Here is an 8,921-nt window from a genome sequence, read left to right as displayed (position 1 = left end):
ATTAACACCAAGGAAATGGACCAGTGCTTAAGATGCTAATTCCCATGTCTTTACAAGCAGGCACTCACGGTTATCAACAGGTTTAATTCAGTTATTCACAAAATGGGAATGGTTTTAATTAAGAGGTAACTTCGGGAGGTGGGGGAGACTGCTTTCTCTATTGCTCTTGCTTAATTAGCTTCATCACGGAAGAAAGCTGGAAACTCATGGCCTACTAAGTTCCATAGCCGTGACAGGAAGTGTCTCTCAGTGGATATGTGGAGGGGTGGGGATCCTAGAACAAAAAGCAATGTTGCCTTATTTCTCAGAATAACCCATTATGAACACGCTTATATTTTGACCAGTGGGTTAGTTAGGGATATAAGACATATAACCAGGTGCTGCCATCTCTTCTCAATTTTGCTGGTCAGTAGAAAGGACAAGAAAATTGCAATAAAAATACAAAAAGCCAAACCACACCAAGTGTGAGTTTCCCAAAGCATAAAGGGTCATTAGGCCCTAATTATAATATAATGGAGACAACTGATATTCGGAACTTGAACTCACCAGATATGGTTTGAAAGTGTGGAGGAACAAACTTTTCTCCACCCTCAAGGTTCTCCTGGTTGGTCTAGGGAGCTTATTAAGAGAAAACAGCCAGGCAGTTACAGTCGTGTTCTCCGAGTTCCTGTGTCCTTGGAAGCGCTGCCCGGATAGCTTCCCAGAACCGCGACCCAGCTGCCGCCGGCTTCGCCACCGCTCCTAAAGGAGGCGAGCCCAGCGGGGGCGCTGCCCGGGACCCGTGGGCAAGAGATTACAGCAGGAGCTGATGACGCTCATGATCTGGCGACAAAGGAATTTCTGCCTTCCCTGAATCCGACAACCTTTTCAAGTGGATAGGAACCACCCATGGAGCAGCTGGCACAGTATACGAAGACCTGAGATACAAGCTGTCCCTTGAGTTCCCCAGTGGCTACCCATACAACGCGCCCACGGTGAAATTCCTCACGCCCTGCTACCACCCCAATGTGGACACCCAGGGTAACATCTGCCTGGACATCCTGAAGGACAAGTGGTCTGCCCTGTATGACGTCAGGACCATCCTGCTCTCCATCCAGAGCCTGCTAGGAGAACCCGACATCGATAGCCCCTTGAACACACATGCTGCCGAGCTCTGGAAAGACCCCATTGCCTTTCAGAAGTGCGTGCAGGAAACCTACGCAAAGCAGGTCTCCAGCCAAGAACCCTGACCCGGGCTGCCCGGCCTCTCTCCTTGTGCTGTCTTGCCTTGATTTCTATATATGACTCTGTATCTACAGTTGTAGTGTCATGTTTGTTTTGTATCTGTTTTTTAAGTTAAGTCTCTGGTTGAACCCCTGTGATGAACATATTAAATAACTATAAAAAAAAAAGAGAGGGAGAGAGAGAAAACAACCAAATTTAATACATACATATGTATGGGAACCCTGCATACAAGAGAGTCAGAGACACCACATGCAGGAGAGGTTCAGAGATAGAAAGGGGGATCTAGGTATATAAGACATTCTGAGCTAGAGATAAGATAAGGTGACTTGGGGCTTCAAAGGGTCATTGCAGGATAAGAACAGATGTTTAGTTAGTAATATAAACTTGCCCTGCCTTGTGGGTGGGTCAAAAAGGTAATCTCTGATAACCTCTTATGGGCAAGGCTTCTAGTACAATTTCTTCTAGGTATTTAGAGTTGAGGGCCAGATCTCTCCTGAGCCTGTGGCTAAAGTTGCCTTTAACTCAAAGTAATATGCATACCACAGAGGCACATCTTGGGGTGACTTGTTCTGGACTCCCACAAAAATCAGTCCAGCATTTGTAAAAACAAAAGATTGGGGTTGAGAGATATAAAGAAACTAGATTTCTCTTCTACTGTTTGCTTTGATCAATTCTGTGTCCTTTAGAGTAAATTTTCACCAAACTCTTTGGGAGATAAACATTTTTATATCATTTTAAAAGATGATGGAAATGGGGTATAGAGAGGCTCTAAAGTTTGTCAAACACAAATGCAAGGCTAACAAACCCAAAAACCTATTAGTACTAATCATTATATTCAAGTGGAGTAGACAGTCAAATCCAAGTCTGCCTGGCTTCAAAGCCCTTCATCTTTATACTCTGCATGTTGATTTGCTTTTTGTAAGCAACTATTCTGGGAGAGAGAAAAATTAGCTTGTATTAATAACGCTTTTTGAAAGGATAAAGTCAGCACCATTTGCTATCATGACACCCTTTGCAGAGCAGGCCTATGACCTTGTTAAACAAGACTGCCATTTTATTCTCCTGAGCTTATCTCCCCAGGACTGGAAATTACTGGAAAGCAAGAACAGAACTCACCCCTCCCTACAGCCACAGGCAGAAGATAACATTGGAACAAACTGCAGCCTCCTGTTACAATGCCCCATCAGCCCAAGGGCCACACAAAAGCAATCCTCCCACCCTTTTATAATCCAATTATAATTCAATAAAAGCTCAAAGCTCCCACCCATCAAATCGGGTGTATCTCCCCACACCACGCCCCTCTCCTTTCTTGGAGAGTGAATACAAGCTTTGCTCTACACTTTCTTCTCTTTGTAGACTCTTTCACAGCCTGTGTCTCCCCCGCCCCCCCCAGCACTTTTGAATATGTTTACTTATATTTAAATGTTTGTTTTAAACATTATAGAACTACTAATAGAAAAAGATGATATGACTAGGCATCAGGAATGAAAGCAAATCGGAATCCTTCAAACTGGAAGAAACTCAAAAGATCATTTGTGGTCCCCTATAAAAATTATCAGTTTATCAAATGATTGATTTCTTTTACAGCATTCCCAGAGAGAAATGTTACCAGTTACTTCTAAATTATGCCTTGGGTTTCAACCACTGAACTAAGAACTTTATTATAAAATCAAATATAATATCTCTGCCCTATCCCAACTGCTATTCCCCACTCCTGATCCACAGTCCAAGTCCACCTGCACAGCCCACTTTTGAGTAGCAGAGGAGAAGGCCCAGTTCCCAATCTCACTGTGTAAAGTATTAGCATAAACATTAATCTACCTAGAATCTAATGACATTTTAATGCTCCAGCTAGCCTGCAGCACTTACTCCATTCCTTTCTGGTGGTGGGGTTAGGGGGTGGTGTGTGTATGGGAAGGACTATTGACAAAGGTTGCTTCAAATTTAGGAAATTTCTGAAGACCTTTTAGCTTTAACAAAAAAACATGTCTTTTAGATAAGATACTTTGTTTTTATAGTCCCAGGCTTTTTATACTTCAATTTTCTTATCTCCTGTACAACTAAAATCATTGTGTAAATACTTTTATTAAAATTCCGACTTAGGCTGTTTGAGGTTTTTCAAGGTTTATTTGCAGCTATCTCATATTGATTTTTTGTCATCTTCAGAACTGACTGGCTTCAAATAAGATTTTTGTACTACCTGCATCAGAGAGAATTTCAAAACCTCAGTAGAGAACTTAAAGTAATATAAAATATATAGGAAGTATCATAGCAAATAATATTTATCATTTTTTATTTTACTTTGCAAGTTATCCCAAAGAGTCTTCCAAATAGTATGAATGCAACACATGTTTGTGGAAATAGACCAAGATCAACCAAATAAGAAAAGCAAAAGCTATTCCTTCAGACCTTGCTATAGCAAGGGAATGTTGGTTGGCAAACTTCCTGGGTGAAATCTAAAACTGGCCCCCATACACAGAGGGCAAGAAAGGCTTATCTAGGGCACAGCAAGATGAATACATCACCACACAACCCACCAGAATCTTAGAAGTTTATGGAGAGGCTTTACCTGGGTTCAGTTCCACATTCTGTCCAGACAGTCTCAACTCCTTGCTCTCTCAAGGCTGCATCCTTGAAAATGGCTCCAACATTCTAAGGACAAGAGAGGGGATGGGGAGCCTCCGGTTTCCTGAATAGAGCTGACAGGTCAACTAGATGTCAATTCCCCTGCATGGCTTTCTCCAACACTCTACCCCTCAAGACCATGCTCTTATAATCTCACAGAACTACCTGTTCTGCAGTGTGCCAGCAAGGTCAGCAAGGGGTTTCACTAGCATGGAGGTGGCTCATTTGGCAGCTATCTGGCTACACTGGAGGCAGATACCACAGCAACAGGATGGGCATATGCAAAAGAAAACACAGATTACCCTGGCTGGTATGGCTCAGTGAATTGAGCAATAGCCTACAAACTGAAAGTTCACGGGTTTGATTCCCAATTAGGGCACCTGCCTAGGTTGTGGGCCAGATCTCCAGTTGGGGGCATGCAAGAGGCAACTGATGGATGTTTCTCTCACACATCTCTCCCTCTTTCTCCCTCCTTCCCCCCTCTCTCTAAAAAATAAATTTAATTTAACTTAATTAAAAAAAAAAAGAAAACAGATCAAGATAATGATTGTCAAAATAAGAACAATAATGACTGCAAAAATAAAAAACCATTTCTTCCATCAATGACTCTGTGCCCCAAACCGCTGATCTATCAAATCCCCTAGGGACTAAATTTGTTGTACCTCATCTATAGATTTCCAGGGTCCCAAGTGCCTGAGGAGAGCCTTCTATCAGAATATTCTAATCTCTAAGGAGGTCAGTTCCTTGAATGCCCTACCCAGTCAGAGAAATGCCCTCGCCCCCAATCTCCCAACCACACTAATCATGCCTGGATACTTTCCCTGGTCTTTTTCTGGAAATTAGCAGCAATATGCGTAAACTCAGTGGGAGTACATTCTCTCATAATATGTGTTTCCTGAGCTGAGAACTGCCCCATTGGCTGGGGTTGTGGTTGCTGAGATTTTGCTTTCCTTTGTATTACTGCTTCAATGGCACAGGGCGTTTTGTCTGCTTTGCTGACAATTTTAACACCCTCCTCTTTGCTCTCCTCACTTTCCCAGGGATTCCACCTCTTACTGTCCCAGTCAAGCAGTCTCTTTTCCCAGAAGTTGCTACTTTTAGTCAGATTAATGGAAGCTCCAAAAAGGCTTCTTTTTGCCTGTTGATTCTCACATGTCTCCAGCTTAAAATAATTGTTGTATCAACTCTGGAGTTTCAAATGGGCCACCATGACTTATAGCAGGTGGCTTCCTGGGCACTTTACTGTAGACAAGGGGTTCATTTCCTGAGTAGATTGCTGTAGGTTGTGAATCAGAGTTCTGTTTGTATATATGGTCCTGCCATTGTCCATTTGTACATCGTCCAGTGTGATGCCATCTTGCTGGGAAGAAAGGGCAGAACTTTCTTCTCATCCTTTTCTTATAAACCCATATTGTTATAAATGTAAACATATGTGCCTGGGGTTTAAAGGATTCAGAATGAATGCGGAATACTTTCAGCATAGTCAGCTTCTCCTTTCTGTTTCCAGTTAACTGTGTTGCAGTTAGACTGTATTTGGGAAAGAACTGCATCTCTTAGCCAATAGACATAAAGAGAATGTAATGGAAATGGATATAGGGGGAAAACTAAAGGCAAATGAAGATGACCCACGAGAAGGAGTGCTTTTGCATTCGGAAGGACTCTTGCAGTGACTGGTTGTCTGGTTTTAACCCAAGAAATGAGTCGTGGGGGATGTTTGGCAAGGTGTAAAGAGAGACATAGGCAAAGAGAAATAAGATGAATAGGAAAAGATAATGACGCTCAATAATTCTAATTAGCATTTACCTTTCTTCCTACCCAGTCTTTAGAATGATCTTCATCTGTGCAAACCAGTGTCGTTCTCTTTCTTTTTCTTTGCCAAACAACTCTTTTTGTTTTCTATAAATCTAAGACTAACCACAACATCTCATTCTAAGTACTAAATCGGTTAACCCAAGCAAAATAATAAATTGCAAGGAAAATAAAAGGTAGAAAAACACTATTAATGATATCAAAAAAAAGAAGTGCAGTAAAAATGTTGCCCTCTTTTTACATGGCATACTCCATAACAGATCTCTCTAGTAGGCTAGACGTTTTCAGACCTTAAAATCTTCAGTTTTTTTTTTTTTTTAAGTAACTGCAATTTAACACACATAATATGTACCATGTGGCAGACAAGTCAAGACTGACTTGTCTTGAGAAGAAATTGCTGAAATGTGATGTAGATAAGGAGGGCTAATTGGCATCCAATTTAAAATACTCAAGAAATTAGCCTCCAGTGCCAAGCTATTAGCGCCCACTGAGAAATATTGGAAGACAGGACGTAGGTGCTACATTTGAAAAGGGCAAAAGTTATGTTCCCTTTTAATGAAAAATTGTGATAGCCCTGTAAATTGTAGACTGTTTGGCTTCACTTGAACTCCCAAAGAAAGATTGAATTGAATCTTCACATAATCAATGCAAAAATACCAACAACGCCAAGTATGGAAGAATGCTCAGCCTGACTCTGTGAAGAGGAAACCTCATCAAAGGCATTTTCTATCCTGTGACAGCTTGCCAGGATATGTAGATAAATTGAATGCAACCAATGCAGTTCTGTGGATTTAAATGAGATTTTAATTGTTTAATACCTGAATTCTTTATCAACAAAAAAATGTTTATCATTATAGTATATATAGGGTTTGTAAAACTTAGAAAAAAGCTTGTATTCAAAGGGTTCAAGAGCTCAAGAATTCAATATTGCCAGAGGCCATTTCAAGGAATGCTCCATTTAAAGGCAGATGTTTTGGTCACCAGTTGCAGTCTCCTGGAATCCCACCATGACTAGTCTAGAAAAGGCACATCCAGCAGGTGGCTGGATTTCAGCTTCTGCTTACACCTCAGTAAATGTCCTTGTACAGGACACAGCTACAAAAAAGCAGGTAGCCTGTATGCAATTCCCTCCACCTTCTCCTTCATCTCTTCCCCCTGCTTTATTTTTCTCCACAACACTTAACAACTTGTAGTACACTATATAAATTATTTTGTTTATATTTGCTCTACTCATACTAGAACATATGCTTCATGATGACAAAGATTGTTTTTTTCTGTTTTGTTTACTCTCATTTTCATCAGCACTTTGTATGCCTGATTAATCATGATAGTGCTCGATAAAAATTGTTGAAGACACTATAGAGAAGATGGATCAGATAAAATGAAATAAATGGAGGCAAAATAATTTTTGAAGGCAAAAAGGAAGGGATACCCTTGTTATCACTTGTTTTGTCAATAATGTCCTACCATGATAGCCAGAGTCAACAGATAACCAATATCCTTGATGTAGACCTAAACACCAAGTCATAGCATTAAAACCTTCCCTTTTCCTTCTTTTATTTTGCTCCTTCTCTTTGTTCTGCCTAAATTCACCAATACGAAACTCATTTCTAAGGCAGTGAGACAAGAATGCCCTCTAGAGATATGCCATTCTACAGAAGTCTGTGAAGCCAGGATGACCTGGTGAGACTGGGCTCATCATTTTCTCCTAGGATTTCCAAGAAATAGTCCCATAAGCATACATTACAATTAAACAGCACTGTTTTAATTGGGACTGGGGAAGAGAGAGGTGAAGGTTTAATTCAGAGACTATCAGAAGAGCTACCATTTAATTTTGTGCCAGTCATCCCAGAATCTAAGCATGCTTTTTCTAAAAATGGAGTACAATTTTTATTTAGCAAAATAAACATTCAATTGTCTTACATCCTTAAAAAAAAATTATCTTCCTTGAGCTCATACCTCTTCCAGCTACCCTAATCTCTTGCCTTCCTTTTGTAGCCACATTTCAGGATGAAACGGCTTTGAATCATTGTCTCGCCTTTCTTATCTCCACATACCATACATTCCAACTCACTCCAGTCAGGCTTCCAGCCCACATATTCTCTCTTGCTTCTCCTTCTTTCTTCCAAGTTGCTCGTTCTCCATTCTTTTCCTGTCTCTTTTGGTTCAGTGCCTAAATGGTGATTGTCTCCTTATAGCCCTCTCTTTATATAGTACTATTCTTGGATAATGACATTCACTCCTCAAAATCAGCTCATAAACCCAACCCAAACCTCTCTGCAGAACTCCAGATTAATATCCCACAAGTGGCCATCTCCTCCTGGATGGCCTGTAGTCACATCACAAGAAAGTATACAGAACTGAAATCCTAAACTCATACAAAAACCTCTCATTATCTTTCCCTTCCCCAAACTGCTCCTCCTCTTTGGGGGCCCCCTTACCTGTAAGTGGCATTATTGCCCAGTAAGTCAACTTCTCTCTCACTCTAAGCTCTTACTCCCAACATATCATGGTTGCAGGTTCAAATCTCTGGAAAGCAGTATCTGAGATGGAGGTTAGTGGGCAGGAAGCTTAAGAAGTGCCATTGGGACCAACACCTATAAAAGAAAGGGGAATCATGCAGGATTAAGCAGAAGTGAGATCAAGCTTCTTAATGCAGGCCCAGCAACTGGCTCCATTGACTCTCTGGAGAGCTCTGAAGCTAGAGTGTCTTTTCAGAGTTGCTTTACAATGGGCCTAAATGGACAGTCCTTTATACTCCCACATTGGTATCAGCTACATGATTTGCAGAGTCCACTGCAAAATTAAAATGTAAGACTTTTGTTTAAAAACTAAGATTTCCAAGAGTTTAACAGTAGAGCATTAGGCACCAGGCTCCTTCCATGTATGGGACTCTCTGCAACCACACAAGCCCTGGGACACGAAGCTGGACCTGCTCCTCACAGTCACTGGATGCAGGCAAGTCTCTTTGCAGCTGAAGCCATTCCTGAAGGGGCTGAAGCTCCCAGCAACTGGAGCAACTGACCACCGTGCAAGAGCGATCGGGGCATGGTTTGCAATATCCATCACGGTCACCAAGCCTGTCTATTTTACCACCTTGAAACTTTTAGCATCAATTCTCTTTTCAACTGACCCTTCCAATCAATAGAATTCAGGTTTTTATCTTCTCTTGCCTTAACTACTGAAACAGTTCCTGCTATTTCTCTGTTTCTACTCTAGCCTTCACATACTCCATGATGGCATGACATTGTTACTCCCATTCT

At 41.2% G+C, this 8,921-nt stretch overlaps 1 pseudogene; it reads left to right on the top strand.

Moving 5' to 3' along the window:
* The first annotated feature begins 808 nt into the window (after positions 1–808).
* LOC150021497 (ubiquitin-conjugating enzyme E2 C pseudogene) lies at positions 809–1,376 on the top strand (annotated as a pseudogene).
* Positions 1,377–8,921: the final 7,545 nt, after the last annotated feature.

Source organism: Furipterus horrens, unplaced genomic scaffold (genome assembly GCF_987537825.1).
Source record: "Furipterus horrens unplaced genomic scaffold, mFurHor1.1.pri manual_scaffold_1, whole genome shotgun sequence".
Lineage (NCBI taxonomy): Eukaryota > Metazoa > Chordata > Mammalia > Chiroptera > Furipteridae > Furipterus > Furipterus horrens.
This window is presented reverse-complemented; position numbering and strand designations above follow the sequence as displayed.